Below are 16,346 nucleotides of genomic sequence, written 5' to 3'. Positions count from 1 at the left end.
CTTCAGCTCAGGTCATGATCTCACTGTTGGTGGGTTCAAGCCCCATGTCGGGCTCTGCGCTGACAGCTCAGAGCCTGGAGTCTGCTTCTGGTTCTGTATCTCCCTCTCTCTCTGCCCCTCCCCCACTCGCACTCTGTCTTTCTCTGTCTCTTGAAAATAAATAAATGTTAAAAAAGTTATTTTAAAAACAGAAATACCATATGATCCAGTAATTCCACTATGGGGTATTAACCCAAAGAAAACAAAAACAGTAATTCAAAAATATATATGCAACCCTACGTTTTCTGTTGCATTATATACAACAGTCAAAATATGGAAGCAACATATGTATCCATCAACAGATAAGGAAGATGTGGTAAAGATATATAACGGACTATTATTACTCAGCCATAAAAAGGAATTAAATCTTGCCATTTGCAACCACACGGATGGACCTAAAGTGTATTATGCTAAGTCAAATAAGGCAGGAGGTTGGGGGGATGGGAGAAATAAGTGGAGGGGATTAAGAGATATAAACTTCCAGTTATAAAATAAAGTCATGGGGATGAGAAATACAGCATAGGGAATATAGTTAAAAGTATTGTAATAACATTGTATGGTAACGGACGGTAACTACATTTACTATGGTAAGCATAGCATAATGTATAGAATGGTCAAAAACCACTATGTTATACACCTGAAACTAATATAACATTGTATGTCAACTATACTTGATAAAAATTTTTAAAATAATAATAATTATTTTCAGGGAGGAAGACACACACATTTCAAGATAACGGGTTAGCTTTGGGAAAGACACAAAGGAAGTGAGTAAAACTGCAAAGGGGCTTCAATCACATCTGTAATACTGTATTAAATATTAAAGCAAAAGCAGAATTATATAAAAAAAACCTATTCATTTGCTTATTCACTCACTCACATTTATGGAGACACTATGTATCAAACACTGGACTGTGACTACAGAAATAAACAGAAAAGAAAATCAAGGATTACAACACAGTAAAAGAGTCTTAAAATTTTATTACTGTCTGAAAGGCCACATTAATCGTTTGTTTGTTTTTTTGTTTCTTAGTTTTGACAGGAATGAATAACCTAGAAAATTGGTATATTTAGCTTTATTAAGTCTGGAGTTACTTTTCATTACAAGGGATTCTAAGAAATGTGTGTGTGTGTGTGTGTGTTATACCTATATATATAAATACATACAAATATAAACATATAAGTAAATATATATAATGTGTTATAAGAAAAGCAGAGTTGCCTCTGCTTCCAAGAGGAGATGCAGTTAAGCTGAGTATTGACAGCAATGTAGTTCTACTCATCTAGACATCTCTGCTAATATTCAGATAGATTTAACTCCTTGTACATCAGAGGCACATTAAATATCCCAATGTGTTGCAAGATAATAAAAATAAAAATGAACTCAATGTATTACCTCTCTTCCTGTATTCTCTAAGTAGACTGTAAAATCGGTCACCCAGTCATATAAGGTAGCTACTTAAGAACCATTCTGGGACCTTCCTCTCTCTCATCTGTCGTAATAATGGGTCCTGCTGATTTTACATCACAAGTACTTCTTGATTTTGCCCATCATCACCCATTCCGACAATACTGTCCTGGTTTAGGTCCTAAATCTCTCCCACCTTGCTGGTCGCCAAAATGTCTTATCCTTCAATGCATCCTCCCAACTGCCACCAAGGACTGAAATCTTATCAGGTCACAACTCTGATACACTACTTCAAGCATCTCCTTCTTCTCTGACCACTGAATGTAGTCCGTGCTTCTAAGCACTGCATTCAGGGCCCTCCAAGTGCTCTCTGCCTGCCCCACAGTCTCACTGCTCACCACCCTCTGCCTCAGTCTTCATGCTGCAGCAATGCCCAATGCCCCAAGTTTTCTTGTCAGTCCATCTATGCACAGGCTGTCTTCACTGTCCTTTCTCTCCCCTTCTCTCTATTTACCTAGTAACCACTACATAGCATTTAAGATTCAACCCAGAAGTCAACTGCTCTAAAAATCTTCCCTGAAGTACCTCTCCCCACTGCCCATGCCACATAATCCAGATTAAATGTTTCTCTTTCACATTCCCATAATTTTCTGTGAATAACTTTATTACTGTTTCTACTTCATATATCTGTGCCTCTTCCTCCCCAACTAAAAAGCAAGCTCCCTGAGGGCAGGAACTATGCCTTATTCCTCAGCCTAGGAGCTAATACGGTGTCTGGAATAAATGAACAAATGAATCAATGAATGAACTGGAATCAATACATAACTGAATGGGGCGCCTGGGTGGCTCGGTCAGTTGAGCGTCCAACTTTGGCTCAGGTCATGATCTCACGGTTCATGAGTTTAAGCCCCACATTGGGCTCTCTGCTGTTAACGCAGAGCCTGCTTTGGATCCTCTGTCTCCCTCTCTCTGTCCCTCCCCGACTCGTGCACACATGCTCTCTCTCAAAATAAGTAAACATTTAAAAAACATAAACGAATGTAAAAACTGTGACAACCTGAAACCAACAGGAGGGCTGCTCCTTACCCACAGGCAATTATGATGTAGTAGAAAAGACATATATTCAAAAAACATTTAAAAGGACTCTTATTTATAATAAATAAATAATAATATAAACTCACTGCATGTGTGTGTATTGACAGGATTCATTTTACAGCTGTGGTTTTAACTGGTAAGATTAATTGGGCTAATTGAAAGAATAACTCTCCCTTACCAGAATAAAGCCTGTTTGCAATGATGGGCAATTACAGATTCAGAAACCCAGCTTTTATAAACACATAGCACATCTACAGGGCTCTCTGCCTGGCACTTGAGCCGTGAAATGGTATTTTACAGACCAGTGAGCTTTACCATTGCCCTTGTTTCAAGTGACTCAACTGGGCTAGGAAAATGTTTTCACTCCCTTAGATTCACGCTTCCTCGTATAGAAATGGGAAAGAATATTACTGTGAACATTCTTCTTCCTTGTTACCGCATTTACTTGCACAGCACAACTTGCTCCTCTGTGCGTCTTCCATTTCTGTATCCAGACCTGATTTCTCTTAGAGCGACAGATAAGCATTTTCAATGCCAATTCCTGTTCTTGTCTTTAAATTCAAGATATGAAAAATGGATTTCATCTTTTTGCACACATTACCTCAGAACTCCTTCCTGTATGTGTGAATTCTGCCACTTAGTGAGGCACGGCGCTCTGTCTCCTATGTGCCTGACAGTCCGCAGACCCTAGCAACTGTTCTGCTGTAAATGTTTCCAAGGTCTGTCCCTTCTTTTTAATCCAACCCATGATCTGTCATTTGAGTCCTGGTCTTGAATCTCTCAAGTCTGGACAACTGCAAGTCTCCTAACCATGCTCTCTGCTGCCAATTTCTTTCCAACCTTTTCTGCTGGATTATTTTCCCAAATACACTACTCTCATCATGGTTTCTTGCTTATTCAGTCTTGACAGTCCAGTCCCTCAAGGAGCTCACTCCGGTCTTCTTTATGACCTTGTCTTTTATGCTCACTCACATCCCTGCCATCACCCTACTCTATTATAGTTACTTAATATTTAACTTGTGCCATCACTATTTGAAGGCACTCTTGTCAAATCCTTATAACAGCTCTATGATTCAGGCAAGATTAGCACCACTTTTTTTTTATTCTGAGGCAAAGAATGGTAAGAAACTGGTCCAAGGCCACACAGCAAATAAAGGGCAATCCTGAACCTAGGCGGTTTGGCTCCAGAGTCTGTGTTCTTAACCACTATGCTATAGTTTACTCACTGTCCCTTGAACATGTCAGGTTAGGCCCTGCCTCTATGACCATTAGCCAATGAAATGTCCCTTTCTCCAGTACCACTCATACTTTTCTCCTTCTACAAGGCTCATGGAAGTTCCATTCCCTGAGCTCCCTGCCACCACCCCATCTGCCCTGAAGATCCCAGCTAGCAGTGTCCTTGCTTTTTTTTTTTTTTTTTTTTTGAGAGAGAGACAGAGAGAGTATGAGCAGAAGAGGGGCAGAGAGAGAGAGAGAGAGTGAGAAAGAATCCCAAGCAAGCTCCACCCTGAATGCAGAACCTGATGCAGAGCTTGAACCTACAACCATGAGACCATGACCTGAGCCAAAATCAAGAGTCAGACACTTAACCAACTGAGCCACCCAGGCACCCTTCTTGCTCCTCTCAACATCCACAACACCCCTGCCTGCATAATTTGTTTATCAACATCTTATATCCTTACAACCTTCCTAAGGCAATGATAAACTTTTTTTTAATGTTTATTTATTTTTGGGAGAGAGACAGAGAGAGTGAGACAGAGTGCGAGCAGGGGAGGGACAGAGACACACGGAGACACAGAATCTGAAGCGGGCTCCAGGCTCCCAGCTGTCAGCACAGAGCTCCACATGGGGCTCAAACCCATGAACTGCGAGATCACGACCTGAGGCAAAGTCAACCCAGGGGGCCCCCTGTAATGATAAACTTTTAAACAAAGAGGACAAACTGTAATTCTCTCTACCCACTATCAGAAAACAGCCTCACAAAGAGAAGGCAAAAAAAAAAAAAAAAAAAAAAAAATTAACATTTAATCATGCAAAAGAAAAAAGGGAAGGTTCCAAATAACTTTCATTTTGCCTTTTTAAAGAGCAATATTGAGACGGATATTTTTAAAATGCGGATTAGGGTCAGGATTTCAAACAATGGGAAAGTTACCAATTGAAAAATCTGAAAATCAGACCTCTAAGAGAGTGAAACCCTTTCATCTACCATATGCCTTTATTTTATCACATTATCTATGCATAAGCCCTAAAGTACTGAGTCATTGGGACATTTTTAGCAATAAAAGAGTGTAGTAATTCTCCATCCATCAGTCATTGTAAAATGGGACATAATCCACCTGGCCCATGCCTCAAGGAGAAGGTACATGGGAAACTAGCTTATTTAACATGAGAAGCTATTCTTAAACATGAAACATGTGACTGTGTCTTCAACACATGTAATAAGCCCTAAGCTCACTTCTGTTCCTTGCTTGGGAAGAAAAGCCTTGTTTTCTGTTACTGCCCCATTTTAACCACTTTGGATAAGACAGAAATTCTCACACCTCCGTTTTGTTGCTGTGTTGCTAGCACACTGGCCCACACACAAAGCTACACAAGCCCTGTTAATTACCAAGCCACGAACATTTCCAAGGCATAGTTATTTCCCGTATGAATAAAGTGATGTTTCACTTCTTCAGACTGAATTTCTCACTACTTTAGCACAGTAATGGGCAACTTTTGTGCCATCAAGTGCCAAGCCCCTGGCCTCTGCTCACTTGGCTTAATGGGGAGAGGGAGGTGTAAGAAGGTGAGGTCTTCCAACAGGGAAGGCACCATGAAATGAGCCTTGTTTCCTTAATAATTCTGCAGAGAACTGCACTACTATGCAGGGAAAAACGATCTTCCATGGGTGGTACAGAGGCCAAAACACTTCACATTTATTGAACCTGTCATGAAAATCATGTTTATGTAGAAAAAAATATACATCTCTTTAGAGATAGTAGTTTAAAGATGACAATCTACTTATTTGTAATAAAAACAACTATTTCTTTTAAGTTTTAATAGAGCTATTAAATAGGACCATTAAATTAGCCCCATTTCATAATCTATGAATCTAAGTCACAAAAAATTTAAGTGACTTAAACTGGATAATGAATGAGTCAATAAAGTGTCATCCTGAGAACATTAGAAAGAAGTTAGTTCTTGACTCAAGTTTTCCTTTTTATCTTGAGCAACTTCCATAAAATTTGGCTTCTTTGTGGCTAATCTCTACCCCATTGGGGACATGTTGGAAAATTAATTTTTATTCTTTTATATAAAGTACATTTCAGCACCACAAAACTCATCTAGAAATTTAAAGCCACTAGCTACTCTCCAAACGAACAGTGTATCTTATTAACTTTAGAATGGTTATTGATGAGTCATCTGAAGGTTTAGAACAACATACATTCATACCTATTTGCTGAATTGCTAGTGTTTTCAAATATTTGTCATATTTGTCATATATTGAAGTATTCTAAGAGGCAATACATTTTTAAAAAGCAAACAGATCGCTGACTTATTAAACATGAAATTTAAAGTCATCTCTTTTGGACTGCAGACTATAAACTGCAGATAAAGAATTTTAAAAAAATGGAACCACACAATATTCATTAATTTAGGTAGGACACTTATCTCCTGTTGTTAGGGAAATCTTTGTGATATACCATTTGAATTTTGTTTTTTAAATGTTTATTTATTTTTGACAGAGAGAGAGAGACAGAGCGTGAGCAGGGGAGGGGCAGAGAGAGAGGGAGACACAGAATCCGAAGCAGGCTCCAGGCTCTGAGCTGTCAGCACAGAGCCCAACGCGGGGCTGGAACTCACAGACTGTCAGATCATGACCTGAGCTGAAGTCGGATGCTCAACTGACTGAGCCACCCAGGTGCCCCATGTGATATACCATTTGAAAACATAAAGTAAAAATTCTCCACTCAAGGGGCGCCTGGGTGGCTCAGTCAGTTAAGTGTCTGGCTTCAGTTTCAGGTCATGATCTCACGGTTGGTGAGTTCGAGCCCCGTGTCTGGCTCTGTGCTGACAGCTCAGAGCCTGGAGCCTGCTTTGGATTCTGTGTCTCCCTCTCTCTCTGCCCCTCCCCCAATCGTGCTCTTCCTCTCTCAAAATTAAACGTTAAAATTTTTTTTAAATTCTCCACTCTAGAAAGATCTTAATCACATTATTTCCCAAGCAGGTGATTCAGGTTTGTATTATTTAGCAAATTAGTTAACGTAAGTTTTAAGCAATCTTATATAATTATAATATAATATACATAATGTTGGTTATATGTAATATTAAAATAATTATATAAATATATAATATAAAATACTATATTATAGTATACTATAGTATATGGTATTGTACTATACTATAATTATTTACTGTGTGCTTCAAAAATAGCTGACCTCACTAAAAGACACCTGTTTATATAAATAGCTTTTGGAGAAAAAGTGGAGATTAAGAGCAAAAGAACCCATGGTAGTATAATGTATGAATTCTCTGAAATCAGATGTTACCTAACTATAAAAAAGTGGGGTATTTGATATTTTTGCTTTCTACTCCTGCTCAAAAAAGGCTGTTAACTCTAAACCAATACATTTTTTTAATGTTTTATTTTTTTATGTTTGAGACAGAGGGCACAAGTAGGGGAGGTACAGAGACAAGAAGGGGACAGAGGATCTGAAGCAGGCTCTGCACTGACAACATCGAGCCCTATGTGGAGCTCTAACCCATGGACTGCGAGATCATGACCTGAGCCGAAGTCCGACGCTCAACTGAGCTGAGCCACCCAGGGGTCCCTACACCAATCCATTTTTAAAAAAGAGTAGTGAAGATTATAATGTATACATTAAACACTTGGCCAGACTGTACTCAAATAGGAATGAAATTCATCAGTTGACTCTTTTGGTTCAAGTCAAATTATTCAACTAATAGTAAAATATTCTCATTACTGACATGCAATCGGTGAAAAAATACTGTATTATGTCAAACCTTACTTGGAAACTTAACACAAGTCAGTGGGGGCTAGGGGGATGATATCTCAAAAAACAAAAAAAAACTCAAAAAATCTCAAAAAATAAACAACAGAGGTATTTAATGTCTTCTAAGGTAGGTTACTCTTACTAGATGTTGTGCTTTTGAATTGCTGAAAATACCATTCATTAGAAGAGCAAGTTTGGTGTTAGGAGATGAACTGCTCATGAAAGTATGAGAAAAACATAACCTGATGATTTCTTACCACCTCCATAGTATATCCTTGGTCCAAGCCACCAACATCGCTTGCTTCGCTTAACGGTAGTCACTGCTTATAGAGACGTAGCTTCGACTCTTGATAACAATACAGAGGCCAGAAAAAAACTAAGCCAGACCATGCTACTCCTTTGCTCAAAACCCTCCAATTTGAGCTCCCTTCTAATCAATGGTCATACAGAATCAGATTCCTGCTCCCTCTCTGAATTGCCACTCTCCCTTTGCCCATTACATACAAGGCACACTGGCTTCCTTATGGTTTCTCTAAATGGCCAGCATTCTTCTGATTCAGGGCCTTTGTACTTTCTCTTCTCTCCTTCTGGAAATATTTTCCAGCTGTTTGCATGGCTTGCTCCTCACTTCCTGCCGGTTTTCTGCTCAAAGGCCATTTTATCAATGTGGCTCTCTCTCACTATCCTATATGAAGGGGCAACCTGCTACCCACAATCCAGCATTCCCTATACTCACTAACTGGTTTATCTTTCTCCATAGTGTTCATCCCCATTTAACATATTTTATATTCTTTTTATTGTTTTCTTATTTTCTGTCTCTTCAGACCTTAAGGCCAGGGACACTATTTTATTCACTGAAACACCTCTAGCATCTACAACAGTCCCTGGCATATTGCTTAATATATCTTTGTTTAGAGAATCAATGACTCCAGTACCAAAATTATCATCTTCCCGCTAAAAGGAACCAGACTCCTTAAAAAAAAAAAAAACTGCTAATTATAGAACTGGGGCAGAAAATAAACAAGGAAAGTCTAGAAAATCTTCTCATATTAGCAAGGAAGGAAGCTATCAAAGACTACCAGAGTGGTATCAAAGGGACTTCAGAGAAGTAGATGAGACAGTTTGAGCATTAATAAAGATAATAACCATGGACTACAATACTTCAAATATGTTTAACCCCATGAGCTCACAATGATTTCTGAAATTAGAAAAAAAATAGCATTAATCATCTTTAGAGGATGCTAAGGAAACAATTACTTTAAAAAACAGTAAAATTTAATAAAAAGAACCAAACGTTAACAATTTATCAGTCTGTAACTGATACATTTCATTTATATGCCATTCATTCCCCTGCCATTTCTGAACCATTCTGAAGCAAATGCAACATCTATCATGTCATTGATAATATTTCAATATCATCCCTAAAAGAACACTCTTTTTAAAAACCTAACCATAATTCAATTATCACACCTAAAATAAAAATTGTGTTATCATCAAATAACCAATTTTCAATTTCTCCTGATAATCCCTGTATTAGTTGTCTCTTGCTTATTATATATAACAGCTTGTTGGATAAAAAACACAAGTATATTGCTTTATAGTTTTCCCACATGGATGTTACTGAGCAAATCAAAGTGTTGTTAGGGCTGTTTCCAGGGGCGCCTGGGTGGCTCAGTCGGTTGAGCACCTGACTTCGGCTCAGGTCATGATCTTGCGGTCTGTGAGTTTAAGCCCTGCGTCAGGCTCTGTGCTGACAGCTCAGAACCTGGAGCCTCCTTCAGATTCTGTGTCTCCTTCTCTCTCTGCCCCCACCCCTCCACTCTCTGTCTCTGTCTCTCAAAAATAAATAAACATTAAAAAAAAAAAAGTGTTGTCAGGGATGTTTCCTTCTGGAGGTTCTAGAGAAAATTCATTTTTTTGCCTTTTCAAGCGTCTAGAGGCTGCCCAAATCCAGGGCTTCATGGCCCTCTTCTGCCACCTCAAAGCCAGCAACAAGCCTTGCATTACTTTACCCCCCTCTCTTCTGCTTTCCTCTTCCAGTTTTAAAGACCCTTGTGATTGCACTGGGCTCCCCAGGATAATGCAGGATAGTAGCCCTATTTGAAGGTCAGCTTATAGTGACTGTAAGCCCTTCTGCATCCCTAGTTCACCTATGATATGCAATATAACAGATTCATAGGTTCTGGGTATTAAGGACATGGTCATCTTTCGACATTTGGGGGTGGGAGGTGGGGAGCATTATTTTGCCTACAACACACACACCAATACAGTATTAACCAGGATCCAAATAAGGTCTGCTTATTTGGTTTGTCTTTTAAATTGCTTTTAATCTATAATCCCTTTCATTGTCTCATCCCTTTCAATATACGTGTAGAAGAAACCACATCTCTAGTTTTATATATATATGTATGTGTATGTGTACTGAACTTTTCTTTCTATAGTAAAAAAATAAAGATTTTACACATACTAAACTGAATTATTTCATTTTTACATTATGAGGTATTATTATTACATTAAAAAATATTTTTTAACGTTTATTCATTTTTGAGAGACAGAGACAGAGTGCAAGCAGGGGAGGACAGAGAGAGAGGGAGACACAGAATCCAAAGCAGACTCCGGGATCCGAGCTGTCAGCACAGAGCCTGATGTGGGGCTCGAACTCACGAACCCTGAGATCATGACCTGAGCCAAAATCGGACACTTAACTGACTGAGCCACCCAGGCGCCCCTTGTTATTACTTTTTAATAGGCCAAGAATATAAAGGTCAGAAAGGATAAGTGACTTACCTAAGGACATATAGAGCAATAAAAGGAGGGAAATGTTTTTTTAACAACTACTACGTACCAAGTAATTTGCTAGGCTTTACCAACATGAGTGAGACAGACATAATTTCTGCCCTCATGAAGTTTAAAGAAGGTTACAGACCAGTAAACAGTCAATTGTTATAGTGGGATAAGTGCTAGAATGATGGAAAGATAATGAATGTAATTATAGATCTTCATTTAGTCAAGTGTATACTGAGAACATAACACTGTGGCAGGCACTGTGTTATGCATGGGTACACAGGAGGGGACAAAACATGAATAATCCTAGGCCTCAAGGAGCTCATAGCTTTTTCTTTTTTCTTTCTTTCTTTTTTTTTTTTTTAGCTGGAGGTGCCTGTGTTTCATCTCAGTACTGACAGTCTATTGAATATATGAACTCAGGAAAAAGATCTGAGCTAGAAGAATTGATTCAAGAGTCATTAGCATATTGATGACATTTGAGCCTGTGGGAGTTAATGAGATTGTTCAGGGAAAGTGAGCGTGAAAACAGAAGAGCTCCTAAGGGTAAGGCAAATAACATATGTACTCTGGGAACACAGCGGAAGGTAGGCGAAAAACCAGGAGACTTCATCACATAAGCCAAATGAGGAAAGTGGACCATTTGGGATCTAAAACCATTTTTGTCTGACTCCAAAACCTATGTACCCTATAGATTCATTCATCAAATATTTATTATGTGCCTACAGTGTCAAATTCTTTGCCAGTTACTGCCTTCACCTATGAAAATATGAAGGCAGATCTCCTCAAATGTGGTCTAAACCTGGACGTTCTCATTTCTGGAGCAGTTTAGAAGGAGGGGATAGTGATAACTGAGATGATTAACTTCTGCTGCTTTAATTTCCTTAACGAGCCTGCCAGAATAAATTTAGGAATAATGTACAAAAGCATTGTTTTTTATTTGCCCCAGTATGCCTAACAGCTTTGATTACCACTTTTAAGCCATTCTATAAAAAATGAGTTTCCAACAGAGATCTAACTTATTTTCCCTAAACTTAGCTGCCCATGCTTTTCAGCCATTGTAATTAGTGGCCGCAAAGTTCTTGAAATAAAACCTAGAAAATCTTGAAATAAAAGGCTAGATTCTTCATGTTCTGAGAAACATTGAAGAAGATTTATTTAACTGCTTCAGAAAGGAAAAATAAAATTATAGATCTAGTACATTTGCTAAAGAGAAACAGGCTTGAAGCAACTGAATGTTAAATTCATTTTTTGTTGTACAAACTCTAAATTGGTGTGAATATTTCATCTACTACATTTGAATTAAGATAGAGCAGAGAATGTCATGGCAATAAATCTAGGAATAACCAGAAAAAAATATTTTTTTCAATCTTGTTAATATTTCATTGTTATTGAGTCTGAAATAAGGCTGCTATCAAGAATACTAATGTTCCCTCCCCAAAGAAAAAAGACAAATGTTTACAGCCCCAACGACACAGAAGTCATATGTGAGGTTTTATGGTGCGAAAAACAACTGGCTCGAATGCAAAGGGTATTCCAGTTATAAACACTGAGGCTAATGTTGTACTCATATAAATAACTGGGCCACATCAAAGTGACATTCTGGCACTCCTGGGGAGATAAAGTATTGTAATTCAACATCTCCGAGAATTTGTTCACAAAGGTATGGTAGAAATTTTACACATACTAAATCGGGTAGCAATGATGGCAACACACTTGCATATGACCGTGCACAGCAAGTGCTTTCTTCTCTGCCCCTCCCCCAACCATCTCAAACAGATGGCGGCCAAGAGAAGCAGAGAATCCGTGCATTTCATCTGTCAAGCTCCTTATGTTGGAACCATAAGCAACAGTCTACTACTACTCTTCATTACCCAGGCATGAAATCATATCCAGTAGAAATAGAAAAGGTTTAAAATTAAGCCAAGATCTAGGATTAGAGCAAAGTACATTTTAGAGAGGCCTGTGCAAATTTTATTAAATGGAATCAAGGATTTTTTTATTCAATGATTAAAAGCAAAGTTGACAGATTAAACTATTATCGTTTCTCTAAGCAGTGGAGAATGCTGGTATGTATTCTTTATGCTGCCATAAAGAATTGGAACAGGTGCGCCCAAGGCCAAGTATCAAATATTTCCGCAACTTCAGGAGGTTAGTTTCTTCCATTAGCAACAGGCCTTTCAACTCTAAGAACCCAGATTAAACTGGATCTAGAGTGTCTTAATTAAAGTGAGTGTGGGGACTGGATTAGGTTCAGTTCTCTTCTTTCTTAATTTGTTGCATCACACATCATTAAAATTTGGGATATATGCAACTTGCCTTTTTCTCCCAACTAGCTGACCTTACACAGAAAACTTCCATTTGTTCAGAGTGACAAGTAAAAGAAACCCAGTGTGTACCTCACAGATAAAGATATGAGATCTTAAAATATCTGGTTTTGCCACCATTCAATTAAAAATCAACATTTCATTTATCAGTCATACAGAGAATTTTCTAAATAATTTCAGTATCACTGTTAAAATTTCTAATTTTACAATGGGAAGCTAAATCCTCTCTAACTGTGGGTGGTCAATGTGTTTCACAGTAAAAAAGAGGCAGGGGAGGTGGGAGGGAGGGGGAGGAGAATAAAAAGAAACAAAAAAGAAAAACTCAGATAAATTATTAAAAACAAAAACAAAAACAAAAAACAAATCTGAGGCATCATTCACAACCTCAGAAATACTCAAGAGGATCACCTCTGCATGAGGTAAACTCATACAGAATCTAAGCTAAGAATTTATTTCAAATATTAAATTTTTAAAATTTTGCTTATATTTGAATGAGAAAACTATAAAGGACATATATTAAAAAATTACTTATACTCATATTATACCTAGAGTTTTGACATATCTTATTTCCAAAGTAACATGAAACCCAAACAGGCTTGGCTTTTACCATTTTCCTACCAATTATCACCTATTTATACAAGTGAGAAAGCAGCCTAATCTCAGTCAGAAATAAAGGAGAAAGGTAGCTCAGGTTTGAGTTGCTCATATAAATAGAATTCTTTTAATGTAGGCAAAAAAACCCCACAAAAAAACAAAAAACAAAAACAACAACAAAAAACAAAACCTGAAGCAGAAAGGGGACTAAAAGTTAACGAGCGTTCCTCATGTCAAATATCAACAATGTCTCTCATGATGACTACAAGTTACTGGAAAATTGAAAACTTGGGATACTCCTTACATTTCTTTTACTACTACTAATTCTCTAAGACAGCTCTCTCAATTAAAGCCATTAAATCTCTGAAATAAGTGAAACTGTATTATCATTATCCAAAGTTATGTTTGAATTTCACATCTTTTAAAAGCTTTTAAAAGCTATTATATGCTGGAGGAAGCCATACATCTGGCATAATGTTAAGATATACTCGGGCTCCTTGTTCTGCTAATTTCTAGCTCCATAAACACAGAAATGTGTTAAGTTTCCTCACCTGTAAAACAGCAACTACCTCAAAATGTGAGAGGCTTGAATGTGGTGGTGTAAGTAAAATGTTTACTTAATTTTCTTGAATGTGTAAGAAATGTTTCACAAATATCAATTACACTCTGACATAAGATCTTACCTGTTTTAAAAAATAAGGTATCAACTCATTCAAAAACTACTTAGAGACCACACACAATGTTTGAGATCTAGGAACTCTTTGGGTATGGAAGATACACCCAAGAATAAGATGCTTGCCCCAAAGAGTTTTATCTTCTCTCAGGTGATGTTCACAAACAGGCAACAGAGTGCCTTCGGATTAGAGTTGTCAAGGGTGCTCACGACTCAGAAAAGTTTGCATCTATTGTACAGAATCATCAAGCATAATTTTTCTTATTCCTATGGTTTAACCCTAGGTTTGGCAATTTTTTTCTGTAACTGGCCAGAGAGTAAATATTTTAGGTTTTGTGGGATGTAAGGTTTATTTGGCAACTACTCAATTATGCCACTGCAGCAGGGAAGGAGCCACAGACATCATGTAACAAATGTAAACAAATGAGCCTGGCAGTACTCCAATAAAACTTTATTATAAAAACAGGTGGTAGGCCAGAGGTGACCAAGGTCATAGTTTGCCAACCTCTGGTTTAAACTGCATGCATCAATTAATGAGGAATATTAATTCTTCTTAAAAAAATTTTTTTTAATGTTTATTTATTTTTGAGAGAGAGAGACAGACAGACAGACAGACAGCATGAGCAGGGGAGGGGCAGAGAACGAGGGAGACACAGAATCCAAAGCAGGCTCCAGGCTCCGAGCTGTCAGCACAGAGCCCAACGCAGGGCTCGAACCCACAAACTGTGAGATCATGACCCGAGCCGAAGTCCTACGCTTAACCGAGGAATAATTCTTAATGAAAATCATATATGAATAAGTCCAGGTGTCTTCCCTTAGAAAAGATTTAATATTTTAATCTCAGGATGAAGGAAAAATGGGGAGAAAGAAGAGCTTTCACAACTGTGCTCTTGCGTCAGCACAGGAAAGCTTCCAACACAGAAATAAATTCCAGTTTATGGGGGGAGAAAAAGGCAGTTAATGGTTGTTACTTTTATTTTTTCCTGAGAATCGTGATTCTAAACCAAAATCTACATGTTATATAAAAAGACAAAGCATATTTTACATGCTTCACACCACAGTTTTGACAATGGACAGCTCCAGTCAGGCCTTTACAGCAAGTGGACTGTTTAGTTTAATGATGTCGAAATGCAGGGGAGCAGATGGCAGTAAAACATTATTAGAAGAGATGAAACATATGCAACTGGTAGCAGTTTACTTATTCATATAAAAATTTTAAAATGGAACCAATAAATCTATCCATCTTAGCTAAGCAAATCTAGTTATCTCGATTTATTACTGTAACGTAAAGCCTACAATGAAATTTGGGATGGTTGTAGAAACAGTAATTTCCTTTCTCACCCCTATCTTCTTTAGACTTCAAATAAAAGATAGAATTTATATCCACTTATAACTGAGATGCACATCATTCAATCTGTGATCTAATCAGATCTCATAAATATATCTGAGTATTCCTTGAAAAAAAAAAAAAACAAAAAAGAATACATCAGATCTCTCCAAAGCTCTGTCCATAATGAATAAATAAGCTTTTCTTTATTGCTAAAATGTAGCACACAACAGAGGGAGGGTATGATAAAGGGTCATTTAACTAGAATCTTAGATAAATTTTGAAAATGAAGTTTAGAAACAAAGAAAATGCTACTTGAAACAGTCCTTAGAAGTTGCTAATCACTTGGTTTATCCTCCCAATGCAAACAATACTCCTTTCTGCACTATTCCATAGAGAGTTAGTCTTCCTTAAATATAGTCATTGATACTATCTTGTGATAACAAGAAAATACACTATTTAGTCAAAATAACTAGGTTCAAATCACTATGGGACCCTGAACAATTCCTTTGACTTCTTTCAGACTCTGTTACCTCATTGGTAAAATGATGCCCATTTAAAATTTTAATGACATTATCTTATTGCACACTCTGAGTGAAAAGATACTTAACTGAAAGTATTATAGAAAATAATTATTGCTACTAATCAATGATATGCACAATTTTTCTGTTAAGCAAGGTTTTTTTGCTCCCTTCATGACTATTATATTCCTGAGTTCCAATTGCCTGAATGGGGATGGTGAGTATTCCCCATGAAAGGATGTAACAGAAGCTAAAATTAACTAAATATTCATTTTGAAAAGTACGTTTGTGTCTTTTTCCCTTTTGCATTTGACCAAAAGAAATTGACTGTGTCCCTAAAAGACCTCCAAATGATCCTAACTTTTCTATTTACAGCTTACTTGCACTATGCTTCTTCAAAACATAATTCATGTCTTCAAAAAGAAATCACCAATTTTGATAAATTTCATCGTAAGTTAAAGGCCCTTGCTTTTTGCCACATATATTAAAACTGTTTCAAAAAAAAAAAGCAATCCACTAGTAAAAGGCTTATATACATATAATCTGATAACATTTGTTCAATAAGGAGAATCAGAGATTCCAAA

At 37.4% G+C, this 16,346-nt stretch overlaps 1 protein-coding gene across 5 annotated transcripts in view; it reads right to left on the bottom strand.

Moving 5' to 3' along the window:
• PDLIM5 (PDZ and LIM domain 5) overlaps positions 1-16,346 on the bottom strand; it is a 218,408-nt gene that overhangs the window by 23,085 nt on the left and 178,977 nt on the right. The window lies entirely within an intron of this gene.

Source organism: Panthera uncia, chromosome B1 (genome assembly GCF_023721935.1).
Source record: "Panthera uncia isolate 11264 chromosome B1, Puncia_PCG_1.0, whole genome shotgun sequence".
Classification (NCBI taxonomy): Eukaryota; Metazoa; Chordata; class Mammalia; order Carnivora; family Felidae; genus Panthera; species Panthera uncia.
Note: the sequence above shows the minus strand (reverse complement) of the source record. Positions and strands in the feature narration are given on the sequence as shown.